The sequence below is a fragment of the Choristoneura fumiferana genome, chromosome 23 (assembly GCF_025370935.1).
Source record: "Choristoneura fumiferana chromosome 23, NRCan_CFum_1, whole genome shotgun sequence".
NCBI classification, from domain to species: domain Eukaryota; kingdom Metazoa; phylum Arthropoda; class Insecta; order Lepidoptera; family Tortricidae; genus Choristoneura; species Choristoneura fumiferana.
The window spans coordinates 2,008,821-2,027,492 of record NC_133494.1 but is presented as its reverse complement, the minus strand read 5'-3'; positions in this window follow the sequence as shown (position 1 = coordinate 2,027,492).

The window sequence follows — 18,672 nt, the reverse complement described above, 5'->3', positions numbered from 1 at the left end:
AAAGAAAAAAGTGTGCTAGTTTCTCCTAGTTTTCCACACTACATAGCTGAAGTCCGGAGTTCGTGGTTGACAATAGAGGGCGCTACCCATTCTCGCAACAGGAAGGTCCCCTAGTCGCTTTTTCAACACCTACGAGAAGAGATGGGTCTTTCTTCTATAACCGGTCACGTATCTACTGTGAGGGATTCACCGTGTTCCCCGTACATAACCATGTTACATAATCAGCACTGGCCAGGGGCCAAATATCTTCTACTTCAAAGAGTTTACCGCAATGTAATTGGTCACTTTCACTATTAATTTAGATTGCGGTAAAGAAGGTGCGACCACAAGTGAAGTGGAGGAGTGTTAGGCAGAATTGCGACCACAACGCGTGAGCTGAGCGAGCGAGCGAAGCGTGCGCTCTGTGGTAGCAGCCGGCGAAGCGGTAGGACCTAATTTGTACTGTTCGATGTTCTTTCAAAATTTTTTCCTTCTCAATGTTATCCTGTGTATTGAATACTTGTAAATCTCTCTCTTTCTCTATAGAAAATAATACGGCCCTTCAGTGCTGGTTATGTAAGATGGTTACGTACGGGGACCAAGAGGAATTCTCTTGTGACTTGAACCGTAGCCGGGCTAAGTTGACACCCATTCGTCATCCTGACGGAGGCCAAACAAATGAGGATTGCTGTTAAGAACTCCACTGAGAAGACGCATCGCTGTTCGGGATATTGGTCTTACTTAAACGTGCATGGTAGGAATAACGTGCAAAAACTGCGTTCAATCTTAACTAACCGATATACAATAAGTATAATATTGATGATAATATGAGGACTATTAACCGATACTGTCTTTTCCAACCTCGACATTAGCAGAATCATCAATTTAAAATAAAATAAATAAATATCACGGGACAATTCACACCAATGAGGGCTATCGTTTTTTGTCTTTCTAGATGGTGCCACTGTTGCGTGAGGTTTTAAGTGTGGCTTTCAGTCTGTTATTACGGGTTTGAAAACAAAGTTTAGATTAAAATCATATTTAATACATCTTAAAACCGTACCATAAATATATCGAGCAACCACAGTGTTGCGTAGTCCCGTTTTGTTCGGAAAAAAAGGGAGGACAAAAGTTTCCGAAAGACAAAACTGTCTCAAAACACAGACATTCATTGTCCGTAACGCCATAATTGCCATTATCTAATTATAAATAAACCGGCGTAGCTCACCCAAAAACTATGAGATTTGACATTTCGGAGACCTCACGCTACACTAGCGCCTCTAGCACCTAGTCCCAAAGTAAGCTTAGCAAAGCTTGTGTTATGGGTACTAAGCAACGGATAAATATAATTATATAGATAGATACATACTTAAATACATATTAAACACCCAAGACCCGAGAACAAACATTCGTATTTCTCATACAAATATCTGCTCCGACACGGGAATCGAACCCAGGACCTCAAGCTTCGTAGTCAGGTTCTCTAACCACTAGGCCATCTGGTCGTCTAATACTACTTTGAATAATAGAATTAAATATTGACAAATGTTTAAATTACTTGGTATAGGTAGAGTCATTCACGATGACGCGTGCCGTGGTTCTTATTACAATGTCATTAATGTCTAATTTTGACAAAATCACGCGTCTTCGTGGATGGCACTAGGTATACTAGCTTTTGTCCGCGGCTTCGCCCGCGTGGAATCCGGTTATCGCGCGCTGTTCCATCGGAAACTGCATTTTGCCGGAATAAAAAGTAGCCTATGTCACTCTCGGGCCCATAGACTATCTCTGTGCCAAAAATCACGTCGATCCGTTGCTCCGTTTCGACGTGAAAGACGGGCAAACATACAAACACACACACTGTCGCATTTATAATATCAGTATGGATGGACACGTAATACTTAGACAGATTAGTAAGAAAAATCTTCCTAGGAGCAACTCGACTCGGTGCTTCAATCGAATTAGCTGAGGCGATTATTTGAGGCGGCGAATTAGCCCGAAACATGTCCTGCTAAACTTGATTTAAGACGTGAATTATCCGCTACAATATCATTTGATATGAGTGAGTCTTAAGGTAGTTTCATGTTAAAACTTTAAAAATTTAAAAAACCCCCGACATTGTCATTTCAAACTTCAAATTATCTTAGAAACGGCTGAACTAATGTTTTAATTAATCATAGCTATCAACAACCGTAAAAAAACTCGCTTTCACGTGAAAAAATCACATCGGAGATCAGCTGGACATACAGACATTGGCCATTGGCGTAAAACTTATAACTCCCCTCTTTTTTATGTTGGGGGTTAAATAACTGTTTATTTAGTAAGATTCAAGCACATTAGGAATATTTTATGCGTGAAGAACCGAACACCCGACCCGTATAGTACCCGCATCAAAATGTCTCCCGGACGTTACAGCACCTTGGAGCATTAAATCAAATGGAGGCGTCATTGCAATATATGGATGAACATCAATTCAAAATTAGGTACCAAAAAAAAATGTTTTTTTTTTCATTTCTTTAATATTTTTTTGTAAAACGTTTCAAAATTGAAAACTATTTTAAAGCGAATAATTGTACTATACATAATAAAATGAATTTATCCTTAATATAATTGAACAGATTCGTAATCATTAATTGTGTTTTTAAATATTGTTGTAAAGTTGTCATTTTGAGGTTATTTCCACGCCCTAAAAAGTGTCTTTACTTAGACAATCCCTGAAAATGGCGATAATCCTCCATTCGCAAAACTGTGATTGGCTGTTTAGGGGTTTCCAACGTAAATTTAAAAACAAACTTTAATCCCTAGAGATTAATGAGGAGCTTTAGTCCCGATAAGCAGAGACTAAATTAATATTTTAAGAGCATGCGAAGTGAAAAATATATTAAACTATTTACTAAGTGCATGGTCACCCTGCAATTAAAAGTATGAGGTATGAGAGTTTGACTTAAGGGTGAATTTCAACAAGCTTGAAATTTACCCAATTTTGGTGGCTTTTTTTATTGTTTTGTTTTGTTAAATTAGATATATTGGCCACCAAAATTGCACATCTACACACCAAAATTAGATGTACTTGTGCTAAATTCAAGGTAAAAAAATATTTTTTCTTGATCAAATTGTCTGCTGGATATAAAAAGAAAATAAATGTTTTATTAATCGTTTTAATTGTACCAAAATCTCTACGAAAATACAAGTTTTAACTCGTAGTAACAAAATAGTACATTGTGTCTTAAGGGCGGTAAATAAGGAATTACGAACGAGAGTCTATTAGAAGCCCGAAGTCGATGATAATGCAATTATATTTTCATCACACTTGCTCTTAAACAGTGTCGTAACATGCAGGCTACCATGGTTGCAACCCCCCAAATAAAACCCTCGACCTAATGTGCGTGTCATGAAACCCGTGGTCGGTAAATGAGTCATTGCCGGTACTAATTTTCTTGTCATGAAGCCCAAGGTCGGTAAATGAGTGTGATACTGCATGGCGTGCTGGTCGTGCTGGCGTGCAGGAGCACGTCGGGCGCATGGTCAGGCTGGGGGAGGGCGGCGCGGAGGCTGGCGCTGCCAAGAGCGTAGTCAGCGGTATCGGAATTTTTAAAAAAATATTAGTTTTTCTTTTACAAATAAGTATACAATTTACTCGCAAATGTGATGAAAAACATTGTATGTCGCACGGGCGGTACTAGAATTACGAAATTCGACTAACTAAAGCTCAGTCTTCGACTTCGGCTTCTATAGACTCTCGTTCGTAATTCCTTGTTTATCGCCCTTAAGACACAATGTACTATTCTTTTCGAGGACTTCTTCTCTTGATTGTTTTTTCTTGCGGTTAGCCATTCTAAAAAAAATAATTAAGTTTCAGTCAAAGTCAAAGTCAAAATATCTTTTTCAATTTAGGCTATAACAAGCACTTATGAATGTCAAAAAAAATCTACCAGGTTGGGAAAAACTCTGCTGAGAAGAATCCGGCAAGAAACTCAACGAGGTATTATTACAAATAGTGATATTTATAATTTAATTTTATAGTAAAGTAGGTATGTAAGTCTTTATATTTTACTTGAAATAAGTGCATTGAGTCAATAATGTTGTAAATGCAAAGTTTTAAATGTAAAAGGCTTAAAAATGAATTATAATTATGTGGATGGGCTTCAAATTACCACCAAAACCACCAAAATGATCCACCAAAATTAGAAAAAGTGCATAAAAAATGATTAAAAAAAAACCGTATCATTCACTTCCAATTTAACTTAATATTTTAAAAAGGAAACTTTTAACATGCCTCGCATATACTTCATACAAAAACAAGTATTGCTAAGTCATAAGTTACATACACCACCAAAAATTGCATTAAAAGTATTTTAACAACACCAAATTAGATACTTACGTGCTTGGCGGACAGATCCAGCAAGATATGCACGTGTGTCATCGCTCAGTGCAGGAGCGGAACTAACGCACAGGTAACACACGTTTGTTGGTCTTATTGCGTTTCGTTGACCACAAAAACATCTTCAATATTTACCAACAAAATTGCCAATTTCACATGGACAACTTTTAGTGCCTAGTTTTGAGTATAAATTCATGTACTAATATTTATTTATAATTCTTATAAGATACTTGAACTAATGAAGAATAAAATACAATGCATTTTTAGTTAAATAAATGGATGTTATGGTTCTATCATAGACATTCATCAAGAACAACGGATACTGGACGCCACACCAAATTATGATTTGAATGAAAAAAATTTTTTTTAATAAACATTAATGACTTTTATAAAATTTGCAATTTGGCTTAAGATAAAAATTTGTGTTTTCTTTTTAGAAAAAAAATTAACCTCTAAAACAATTAGTCCACACCATATTAATCAGCTCTGCCGCCAAATTTTCTCGCTGAGATAATCACCCTTAAATATGATTCTGACCGATCCAATCAATTACAGATAATTTAGGGTTGGTCCTGCTCAAATCACTCTGAATATTCCGCTTAATATAATTTGTGGTGGATAACGTATACCGTGGTATAACGGGCTGGTCATATAATTTTGCCAGAGAGATAAACATGCTGTTGACGTCTCCGGTTGGTGTAGTGCTCTAAGGACAGTACGGTAAAAATAACATAAATACAAGTGAAGACATTCGGTTCATGAAGGTTTACGCTTGTATGTATACCTAAAATATTTTATTGCGCATAGCAACGAAATAAATAAAGTGGGTTTAAGACGGTTTTCGATGTTACGGAAATTTTTCGGTATCGTGAACAACGTAAGTAAAATATTTGTTATGAAATTATAATATTATTTTTCATCATATACCGGGTGTGGCCTGTAATATGAGCAAATTATGAAAACATAGATCATACTCTTCAAACTCAACAACATTAGTTTAGCGACTTTAAATAAAAAAATGCTTGAATGTTTTGTAGCGTGACAGGCGACGTCAGTTATGCTCTAGGATGGCGTACATTGATAGCAGTAGGTATTTAATTTCTATGAAAAAAGGAAAATTCAAAGACTTCATTATTTTTATAAGTCGCTGAACTAATGTTGTTTAGTTTGACGAGGACGATCTATGTTTTAATTTTTTGCTCGTATTACAGGCCACACCCGGTATTCTAGTGAATTGACTTAATAAACTCGTTAACGAAGTCGTGGTGGCCAAGTGGGTTGACCTGCCTCTCAAGCAGAGAATCGTGGGTTCAAACCCGGATCGCATCTTCGAGTTTCTCTAGAGTAGTCTTAAATTTTCTCGTTGAATTTGAACTTCAAAGTAGCGTTCAAAAATATTTTGGGTTTTTTTTATATTTCAGGAATGATGTATGCACGTAGGTAAACTCTCTATTATACAAAAATAATTAAACAATTACAATTAACTAACTTTGATACATGAACAAAGCCTACACCCCACCCCTAACCCTACCTCCTACCCCTACCTCTACCCCTAACCTATCTAAACCTAACTTAACCTGCCCCCGTCAACTTAACCTGCCCCCCGTCAACCTTACCAGTCCCCTTACCAGTCAACCTTTGAGCAGTGAGAGAAGCATTCAGTTAGGGACCGACAAAGAGTGAGTTTAAATGTATTTAAGGTATTAATACTTAAGAGAAAGAAAGACAAGAGAAATAATTATTACAAAAGTATTAGGGAAACCTTAAAGAAGTTCCAAAGTTGATAGTAAACGTACCTATCGAATAACAATGTAACCAGCAGTCTAGAGATAAAATTGCAATGTTTATTAGTCAGGCGTTCAATGCTTACTTGATTTGAATAGATGTTTAACTAAATGTAAACAAAACAACGTCATTTGGTGTCTTAAATATTGAAACTCCCCCATTAAACTATCTAAACATTTACATTTCTGTATTGACACCTAGTCTAGTTCGTATTACAATATGGCACTAGGTAGGTACTATACAACAGGTCATCTTCTTAAGTGTTTTCTCTATACTTTATAAATTTTCTGTACCTAATAGATAACAAGGCCTGTATACATATTTGGAGCAAATATTTTGAAACAAGTATTCAGTATCGGCATCTATCATATTGAAAGGATTAAGAACCAATACCATGCTCACGCCAGATCGTACGTGCCGATTCTGCTGTGATGAAATTAATTTTCCTGTTCAAGGATACAGAGTAACCTAAGTAAAATAAGTACAGGGGTTTCAATCCATAATATAGGGAGGGCTACAATAGAGACAACTCAGAAGTATTCAGTGTTAGTACAACCCCGCTCTACAAGCCTTTGCAAAAGTATCCCAAAGTTTATCAATTGTATTTTTTCGTTTTCTTTTGTATGTACATAGAGTTAACATACATACATAACGATACGTCAGTGTAGTGTGATAGATGGGTTTGTGTGATTTGTGTGTGTTCTTACAGTGTGGAGGTGGAGAAAATGCATGAACACGCATATCTTGCATAAACTTAGCTATCATAAGGTCGCGGGTGAGCAAAGAAATTCTTTTAGTTCATTGATTTGATTGAACCTCTGCAAAGTAACACCTGATTCCATAGATTATTTACTTGTAAGTTTAAACTTGGTATATTAAATACATAGCGTGCAACCTTGCTCCTTGCCATACATTTTACGAATCGTTAAACCAAGATGGTAATTACAGTAACTTACTAAGTTTTTGCACGCCATTATAATGTAAAACAAGTAATTATACGCAATTTTATTAGTACTGGATTGCGTGTTATTTTTGGGGCAGGACGATTTCTCTCAACTGGTCTTGATCTTAATATTTAGGGTCCACTTAAATCTGAGATGAATAATAATAATAAAACCATTTATTTCGGGCAAGAAGGTCCATACAATAAATATAATAATAATAATGTTACTGGTCAAATTACACCAATTTACCTAGCCCCAAACTAAGCAAAGCTTGTAAGTACTATGGGCGCTAGACAACGGATAGACATACTTAAATCGACAAATATATATTTAAATATATACAAACAAATAATTACTGTGCTTGCACTGTTGTGTTTCGGCATAGAGAGTAAGACAGCCGGTGAAATTACTGGCACTTGAGGTATCCAATCTAGGGCCTCTAGGTAGGCAACGAGTCTGCAATATCCCTGGTGTTGCTGGAGGTGTTTATGGGCGATGGTGATCTCTTACCATCAGGAGACCCACTTGCTCGTTTGCCATCCAGTCGAAAAAAAAAACATCCAAGACTCAAGTACAAGTCATAATAACAAATATTTTCCCGTCACGGGTATCGAACCCGCAAAACGATAGCTTCAGGGTCACTTATAACTTAGCTATCCGTAATTAAAATACCACAATCGGGACATCACGCTAAATACACGAGTAATATTCACCTCAACGTCTAACTTACCCATCCTATCGTCATAATCTTACTATTCCTAGCAAATTCAAATTTAAATACGTTTATTTGTCAAACATGTCAAAACGGGTGGATATAAATGACAGGTAATTTTCAGTAACACTTTGTTGCGCCATAAGGCATACAAATAGCTACAGTTTCACATGCAGCATGCTTCTTACGTACAATTAACAATTCATCCAGGAAATGACACGTAACACGAGCAAATAATTAAAACATAGATTGACTCTTCAAACTGAACAACATTAGTTCAGCGACTTGTAGAAATAACTAGCGTTACCCGCGACTCCGCCCGCCTAGAATATATTGACCGCTATTCCGGGAGAACTACGCAATTTTTCGGGATAAAAACTATCCTATGTCCTACCTCGGGACTCAAACTATCTGTATACCAAAGTTCATCTAAATCGGTTCAGCGGCTTAGACGTGATGCAGTAACAATAGTACATTGTGTCTTAAGGGCGGTAAATAAGGAATTACGAACCAATAGTGTATTAGATGTTTTTCATCACATTTGCGAGTAAAATTGTATATTTGTAAAAGAAAAACTAATATTGTTTTCAAAAATTGCCGATACCGCTGACTGCGCTCTTGGCAGCGCCAGCTCCGCGCCCCCCTTCCCCCACAGCATGTGCGTGTGCCCCACGTGCGCGCGCCGCGCTCCTGCACGCCAGCACGGACAGCACGCCATGTAGTAACAAGCTCATTTACCGACCTTGAGCTTCATGACAACAAAATCAGTACGGGCAATGACTCATTTACCGACCACGGGTTTCATAACAAGCACATTAAGGCCGAGGGTTTTATTTGGGGGGTTGCAACCAAGGTATCCTGCATGTTACGACACTGTTACGAGCAAGTGGTGGTGGTTTTGCAGGTGGTAGGACCTTGTGCAAGGTCCACCCGGATTGCTACCACCATCTTGCTCGTTAATCCTGCCGTGAAGCAGCAGTGCTTGCACTGTTGTGTTTCGGCGTGGAGAGTAAGACAGCCGGTGAAATTACTGGCACTTGAGGTATCCCATCTTAGGCCTCTAGGTTGGCAACGCATCTGCAATACCCTGGTGTTGCAGATGCTTATGGGCGGTGGTGATTCCTTACCATCAGGAGACCCACTCGCTCGTTTGCCATCCAATCAAATAAAAAAAAAAAAAAAAAAGAAAAGTGGGATGAAAACAAACAAACAGATGCATTTATAATATCACTGGGATTAGTTTATTTTTATTACACTTTAAAGTTTATTCGAAGAAGCAATGTAAAGCAATTCAAAATTATACGTCAAACTGAATAACATCAGTTCAGCGACTTTTAAAAATAATGAAGTCTTTAGATTTTCCTTTTTTCATACAAATTAAATACCGTTATCAATGTACGCCTACAACCCAACTAACGTCGCTACAGACATCAAACATTTTGCTTTACATTGCTTCTTTGAATAAACTTTAAAGTGTAATAAAAATAAAAATAAAGCGAATTATTTTTAAAAGTCGCTGAACTAATGTTATTCAAATAATTTATTGATTGATGATTTATTGGATGAGTGTAGTGTGGTGGTGGTGATAGATGGGTTTGTGTGATGTCTGTGTTCTTACAGTGTGGAGGTGGACGCATATTTGCATAAGCTTAGCTATCGTAAGGTAAAGTTCATTAATGTTATTCAGTTTGACGAGTATCGATCTATTTTTTAATTATTTGCTCGTATTGCAGGCCACACCCTGTATATATAAATATCGTTCAGTATAGTTAGGGCGTAAAAGCGGAATAAATAAGGAAATAATCAGGTTTATGAACTGAAAAAATTAGATACTTCGCTCACCCGCGACCTTACGATAGTAACGTTTGTGCAAAAAATATGTGTTCATGCAGTTCCACCACCTCCACACTGAGCACACACAAATCATACAAACCCGTCTATCACCACCACTACACTGACGCGTTTCAAACTCAACCAGAGCTCATCTTCAGAGCAAATACATGCATACTTCATATGATATCATTCAAAATAATCTCACCATGACAAGTGAGTCAATAATTCTCCAACAAGATTAAAACAGACACTTAAAGATACCAGCAAAATTAAATTCGTTAAATAGAAGCTGCCTAAAATGAATGACACCATTAGTAGGTACACGTAATGTTTTTATAGAAAAAAAAAACAATCAACAATAACCTATAATTTATAATTTTGAAACACTGATCTGGGTTGATAAACATGATGTTTTACAGTCTAAATTAAACATTATGCATAGCATGATAAAGTTTAGATCTATATTAGACGGTGTTTGTTATGACATTTTGGTACTGGGTATTGTTGAGATCGTGATACCGCGCTGCATAGTTTCTGCTGACCTTCCGAAGCTCACGCTTAGAGTACTGTCGGCAAGTAAAGCTGTTTTCAAATAAGATTTTGGATTAAAATTTGTTACATTGTTTAAGTCATATTTTTACTACAGTGAGAGACTCTGATTAAATTATATTGTAATGGATAACTCTCGTTTTAAATCGAGTTTGATTCGACATCATCATCATTCATTCGAGCCTATATACGTCCACTGCATGGCAGAGGCCTCCTCTCAGAACAAGAGGGCTTGGGCCATAAGTTCCCACGCGGGCCCAGTGCGGATTGGGAACTTCACACGCACTATTGAATTGCTTCGCAGGTTTTTGCAGGTTTCCTCACGATGTTTTCCTTCACCGCAAAGCTCGTGGTAAATTTCAAATGTAATTCCGCACATGAATTTCGAAAAACTCAGAGGTGCGAGTCGGGGTTTGAACCCACGACCCTCTGCTTGAGAAGCGATAGGTCAAACCACTAGGCCACCACGGCTTTTTCGCTTTTCGGATTCGACATGTTTCGGGATAATTCGTGGTCCTTCTTCATAGGAGCAACGCGACTCGGCGACTGCCGCAACACGCGCACTAAGTTACGCGCCACCGCTCTGCTCGCGCGATGCTGAACTCGATAGTATCCGTTACACACACACACACAAACATCACGCCTGTATTCCCAAATGGGGTAGGCAGAGCACACGAAACGATACCGCTTCGGAGCCACTTTTAGCAACTTTAGGTTTAGAGTTTGACAAAAACGGTACAATAGTGACAAGGTTGCTAGCCTGTCGCCTACGCTACGGTATACCTTAACCTATTTATCCTTTGTCGCCTCTTACGACATCCACGGAAGAAATGGAGAGGTGTTATTCTAACCCGACACCACACGGGTAAACAATACCACACGGGTATCCGTTACAATATCATTTAATATTTTTAGTCATAGTTTTTTTTTGGGGCTGAGTCGCCTTGAAGGTCAAAGATACTCGGTCCTTGCTTTTGTTTACTTATTTTTAGTTTTTAAATTTTATATAATGAGGTGCTTTTTAGGAGAAGACGACGCAGACGTAGATGAAAACGGGAAAAATCCATTATGAACTGAGAAGGGACCAGAAGAAGAAGGGTCCGGGACTAAAAAACTCTCTCTCTCTCTTTCACCGGCTAAAAAAACCTGGCTACACGTCTCTAACCCATCCGTATTGCTACATTTGTAATGTATTATAAATAAGCTTTCCGTCGAAAGAAAACAGCTTGAAGAAACCTGTGTCTGTCTTGTCCGCCGTACATAACTTACATCTAACATCTTGCATAACCAGTCTGGTAGGGGCCAAATTATTTCCTAACTTATGGTCCTGGGCTTCGCCGAACACCGCCACAGCGCGCTCGCTTTGCTCGCTCGGCTCGCGCGTTGTGGTCGCAATTGTACCTGATACTCCTCCTCGCTTCACTTGTCGCTATACCTTATTTTCCGGACAGTAAAACAGTAAATTGACAGTAAAAGTAACCATTTTATCACGGAAATCTCTTTGAAATAGGAAATATTGGACCCCTTCAGTGCTGATTATGTAAAATGGTATGTACGGGGAATAAGGTGAAGTTTGTGAGGATTTTTTTAAGAATTCGTCCGGAATCCAAAGGTGATGGAATGATAGTAATTCCACTTGTGTGTTCGCCTGTACACGTTCATCAACTAAGTTAGAAGTCAAGTACACTCGCAGTTATGTAATCAAGATGACTTGCTGCAGCAAACACCAACATTCAACATTCCACCCAACCCCATTCAACATAAAGTCTAATTTGATTTAAACGGAAACCGGTAACTTTAATTGGTCTGCTAATGTTTTAAGCTGCAGTAGTGACTTTTACTATCTTTAAAATAGCGTTGAAAATGCGTTAAGCACCTGTTAAGTACTCGACAGGTTATTAGTTGGTTCTGATGAACAATTTTACTATGCAGTTCGAACTGCCTTAAGTCTATATAGAGAAGGTTGTAACTGTGTAGTTTATGGTATAAATGTCAGTTGGGTTTGCCAGTAGATGAGAACAAAGGTTGGTGACGTCACTAGGTTTTTACAAGACAGTGTACCTGGTAGTACCACTATAGACTCTAGAAACAAATATACAGATACAGCGGTGCCAACGTTGATAAAGATGGCGCACGTTTCAGTTCGGGGAGCGGGAGCCCGTAACGTCAATCCTTAGTAATAAAATAATGTTACTTTAGTCTGTGCACACACAAACATCACGCATGTATGCCCAAATGGGGTAGGCAGAGCACACGAAACGTTACCGCTCTGTCTCTGCATATCGGGACTAAACCTTCTTTTTATTCTCTAGCTACTTTAGTAGCTTTTTTTTCATTTATGTTTTAAACCCCTAAACAGCAAGTTGCTCATTATATGTGTTTTTATTAATTACAAGTCTTGCTCTAAAGCCATATAATACATTGCAGGTTTCTAAAAGGCGCAGGCGGTTAAAATATTACGCTCGTCTCGCTTCACCCTTAGTGACGTCAGCTCTCTGAATGAATCTTACATGAATAAAAGTGGTCACTGTTTTGTCAATAGTCTATAAGATCATCACACGCATATCCTTCTGGCTGTTTTAATAACATTACTCTCAATGACTTTTTATAACTTATTATACTTCGAATGTGGGAATGTTATGTTTTCTTGAGACTGAGAATCTTTATAGAGTTTTCCTGTGTATTATTGTGAAATTTATCTGTCTCCCTCTCTCTCTCTGTCTTTAGCATAGAAATAGTAAAAGATAAACTGAATTTTATGCGACGTGAGCTAAATACGTAAGGCATCTGGTGATTCTACGGGCGAGTCAACTGCTATTCAATCAGTCCCTAGCCATTAATATTATATGAAATGTATAATTAAATTCGTATTGATTATTTTTTATTTGAATATTGCATACTTTATACAAGTATAACTAGTGCCATCCCCCAAGACGCGCCATTTTGTCAAAATTAGACATTACATTGTAATAAGAACCACGGCACGCGTCATCGTGAATGACTCTACCTATTACCGAAAAACTTATAAATAACATATAAAGAGACGAAAAATGTTTATATATTTTCCTATTCCATGAGAATTTCGAAAAATTCTTCCTTTAGCACCTCTATGATACTCTAGGTAGTAGGTACTACATATAAGCATGCCAAATATCCAGTCTCTAGCACCTGTAGTTCAAGCTGTACATTGTCTGTCAGTCAGTCAGTCACGGACAGGTATAAGACAAAAGATAGATAATTAATTAGTTCTTCTATGCCTTATTACCTCTAGCACCTTTGAATGAAGTTCATGGTATCTTGAGACTACATTTCGCTCCATATCGCCATTTGACCGGAACGCCGGTAAAAAGCGGGCGTCCTCGCGTTTTTTACCGGCGTTTTTGTACTGACACTGCTGAGCAAGGCTTGGTGTAGCCACGAGTGCTTTTGTATTGATGATTTTAGGCAGCGTATCCACTAAGGTTAGCATTTCCACCAGAGATGCGCGAGGAGTGTTTTTTTCATGAACCAATAGAAACGCTTCATGATGGAAACATTTGGAGCCCGAGCGTAAGCGAGGGCTTTGAAAAGCACGAGGGCAATATAAATTACTGAATGCGAAGTGCATAATATGCTTTTCTTTCAACTATTGCAGGAATAGTAGACGAAAAAAAAACTCATGCTAAACAATTAATAGGAAAGAAATATCACTAGCACGCGATGATTCCTTTTTTAGGGTTCCGTAGCCAAAATGGCAAAAACGGAACCGTTATAGTTTCGCCATGTCTGTCTGTCTGTCTCTCCGTCCGTCCGCTGCATTGTTCAGGGACTATCAATGCTAGAAAGCTGTAATTTTGCACGAATATATGTGTAAACTATGCCGACAAAATTGTACAATAGTGTAGGTACCTCCCATTGACGTAAAGTGGGGGTGATTTTTTTTCTCTTCCAATCTTGTAGTGTGGGATATCGTTGGATAGGTCTTTTAAAACCATTAGGGGGTTGCTAGAACGATTTTCCGATTCAGTGATTTGTTTGCAAAATATTCAACTCTAAAGTGCAAATTGTCATTAAAATCGAGCGCCCCCCCCCCCCTCTCTAAAATCTAAGCCGGTGAGTGGAAAATTTTGCAAAATTCAGGATGGTAGCAAATATATCAAACTTACAAGGAAAACTATAACGGTTAAGTTTTCTTGAGAATTATTAGTAGTTTAAGAGTAAATAACAGCCTAAGGTATAAAATATACCTAAACTTGGAATATTCCATACAAAATACGAAATCCTTAGAAAAATATTTCTTAATTTTTTCGTAATGGCTACGGAACCCTATTTCGGGCGTGTCCGATACGCTCTTGGCCGGTTTTTAAGTACGGGACCCTTAAATCAAGAAAACTGACAGGTCTGACGTCGAATATGTCAGTGCATTTAGACTCCAAGTGCCTGCCAAGCTGTTCCTGCGCTCCGACTTCTGGCCGGAGGGTGTGGTGTTCCGCCGTTTTTATGGTAGCGACGAAAACGAAGTTGACAAATCCCTAATTAGTTTTTTGTATGTCTTTTTTTGTATTTTTTTGGGTATAAATTGAATTTTACAGCGCATTGGTTTATTAACTCATCATCATCATCAGTCTACAGCAGTTCACGGCTGGACAAAGGCCACTTCCATGGCACGCCACAACACTGTCTTCAGCCCCTCGCATTCATTCGCCCGCGTGTGGCGTTTATTAACCGTAATGTTGTATTTAATTCTTTTTATTGATAAATAAAGAATAAAAAATTGTGGTTTGACCTATCGCCTCTCAAGCAGAGGGTCGTGGGTTCAAACCGCGGCTCGCACCTCTGATTTTTTCGAAATTCATGTGCGGAATTACATTTGAAAATTACCACGAGCTTTGCGGTGAAGGAAAACATCGTGAGGAAACCTGCACAAACCTGCGAAGCAATTCAACTGTGCGTGTGAAGTTCCCAATCCGCACTGGGCCCGCGTGGGAACTATGGCCCAAGCCCTCTCGTTCTGAGAGGAGGCCTGTGCCCAGCAGTGGGACGTATATAGGCTGGGATGATGATGATGATTGGGTTTTTCCAGGGAACTTTCGATATGTTTAGTTTTTAAATGGGTCCCACTGAAAAACAGCGTTGCGGCTTGCTGTAACATTATGCCTTTATACTATTCGATGTTATTTTTTTTTATTCTTTCCCTGTAATGTATTTTTATGCTTATCGAATATTTGTAAATGAATGTTTCTCTCACTCTACCAGTTTTCGGACGTCTTTTTTATGTTAACTGACATCAAAAGCACATCATCATTAAGGTGCAAGCTTCGATCTACCCGCGGTCCCTCCGGATTGCGGGCGCTCGTTAATCCCAACTTCCATAATCGGCAAGTTACGCCACTCCTACGCAACAACGGGTTAATAGGAAGATCGGCGTTGAGCAACGCCGGGGCTTAGCCGGCGAGGTCCTTGGCGAATTCGACGTGTCTGTGACGATTTTCGCACAGGTAAACAAACCAAAGCGATGGTGTAGAAAAGGTGCTAAGGTTAAAGATGTTGATGTAAATTGTTCCAAGTAGGTAATGCACTGGATTTTTCTTGATTTCCGTAAGCTTTACCAGCTAAATTTATTTATAATATGTTTGTGGCAGGTGGTAGGACCTTGTGCAAGGTCCGCCCGGATTTCTACCACCATCTCGCTCGTTAATCCTGTGAAGCAGCAGTGCTTGCACTTTGTGTTTCGGCGTGGAGAGTAAGACAGCCGGTGAAATTACTGGCACTTGAGGTATCCCATCTTAGGCCTCTAGGTTGGGCAACGCATCTTGCAATCCCCTGGTGTTAGGGCTACCAGCGCTTATGGTGATCTCTTACCATCAAGAATTGCTCGTTCGCCATCCAAGAAAAAAAAAAAAAAAAAAAAAAAAAATATTATATAACACTTTGACACTAATTGACCTACAACTGTTCGATGTTTTGCAAACTAATAAACGCTGACACTAATAAATCGCTTATTCTTTTAGGCCGCAATCTTTTACAGTACAAATAAAATAGGTACTTACTTAAAAAACTTTTTATCCTGCTTTTGTACCATGGTGAATTAAAAACGTACCTTTGGCTTTTTAGCCGCATAGACGCCTCATGCTTTAAACTCGTGTCCTCGTGTGATATTCTTCTAGAATATAATAAAATATAGTTATTTAGACACAAAATTCGCTAAGTTTTCCAGCGATTATCGCCGCATGGGCAGCTCCGGCTAGGCCCCCCGATTTTGGCGTCCCGACGTGTCTCGCATGCAAACGGACGACGAAAGTGACGCTGAGCGGTGAATACTTAATCTGTGGTTGACACTATGACATAACTGGGACACTTTGTTTCTAATTTATTGAATCAGGCGTTACTTTGCGGAGGTCCATATCAATGAACTAAAATAATTTCCTTGCTCACCCGCGACCTTACGATAGCTAAGCTTATGCAAAATATGCGTGTTCATGCAGTTCCTCCACCTCCACACTGTAAGAACACACACAAATCACACAAACCCATCTATCACCACCACCACACTACACTGACGCGTTTCGAACTCAAACAGAGCTCATCTTCAGAGTGACACAACCGTACACCATGCTACCAGTTGTTAGACTAACGAACCACAACCACCGTTTTAACTTGTCACTGTAACTCCCCAAGTACCCACATACGTTTTATGAAACAAAACAAAACTACCCACAAATTATTAATAATTTTTTTTAACCGTCCTTCAAAACTACCTTGATTTTTTATTTATTTACTGTCAAGGCATGTTTTATTAACTACCATTGCTGAAATTAGATCCAAGCCGTAGCAAGGGAGATGAAACTAAATTTACCTGCTCATTAATAATAGACCCCATACTGTTTACATACTTTGTTTCTAGTAAAAAGTGATTTTTAAATGTCATCATCATCATTATAACTATCCATAGGACACTGTATTGGATATATACCCATCTTATCTTATCGTTAGGGGTCCTTGCGGATACACTTCGACCAGTAGAGATCTTTTGTGTAATTACCCCTCCTTCGCACTTACTCTATTGCCTTTATCACCTCGTCCATAAATTGGATGATTTGACGTAGCGGTAGTGCCTTAAAGTCTCCTGGTGCGGGGTATCCGTCGCCAAAGAGTCTCATTCTTAATCTGGCGAGGGCGTCACATGCACACATATTCTACAAACTTCATTGTCCTGTAGTCCCATCTTTACTAGTATGTGTTTAGTATCGAAATACCTGTAAATGCCCCGACGATATGTCGGAGTTGTTTTTCGTACTGAGTGTCCTAAGTTTTTTAGTCCAGCTTGTGCTGACATTTTCGATGAATCGTTTTGAATGCTTTAGACCTTCCAGTGTTTTCCACTCTTGTTGGTGTTTATGACATTCTTTATGGTTCCCTGTGAAAGTCCCACATACGGTTTGGGCCCTATGCTTAGATATAGGTACCCATAGATCTCCAGTTGCTTCAGTTGGCTTGCATTGCAAACGCGGTTTTAAGCAAGCCATCCGTCCATCGCGTTGGTGGATGTCCTAATTATCTGACTACTGGATTTTGAAATAATATATTTATAGTCAACCAATAAGTAAAAGTATTTAAGTAGGCTTAAGTCTTTACCTGGAAGTCAGGAGACCGTGGTGACCTAGTGGATTGACCTTTCAAGTTTAGGACTGTGGGCTTAAATCCAGACTAAATTATTGTATTGTAATGTAAAACTCTTTATTGTACATAAAAACACATGAAAATAACAGACCACAGGACAATACGATGTACAAAGGCGAACTTAACCCTTAAAGGGATCTCTTCCAGTTAACCTTTGAACGATTGACAGGATATCAGACACAAGAGTAGACACTACAAGTATATACTCGTACAATGAAAAGACAAAAGAACCGAAATTTAAATTAACTCAAACAAAATGCGAAATTACATTTGAATTACCACGAGCTTTACAGTAAAGGAAAACTTCGGGAAACCTGCACAAAACCGCGCAGTAATTCAGTGGTGTGTGTAAAGACTATCCGTCATCTTCCGCATGAATATTAAAGTTAGTGTAATTACATTAACTATTCATTATAATTTATAGTTAAAGTGAGAAATGTTATTCCATATCAAAGTCTTTATTTAATGACATAAGATAGATCTTTACTTGGTTTATGTAAGTTAAATCTAAAAGTACCTGGGCGACCGAGCTTTTCTCGGGCTAAAACTCAATAATAAGCGTTTACCCCGAGATAAGACCATAGATAGATGATTTTTCATCCCCGAAAACTGCCACATACCATAGAGTTGGAGCCGTTTCCGAGATTCTGATTAAGTATATATAGTATACTCGTATATACAAGAATTGCGCGTTTAAAAGTATTAGATAAGTAAAACGTTTTGTACCCAAATCCCAGTCGCCACGTGGGCTTTGCTTAGGCACTTATCCCACCGCCGACGATGAGCGAGAAGCGAGTAGAGCGAGTAACTAGAAACGAGTGGGCGAGCAG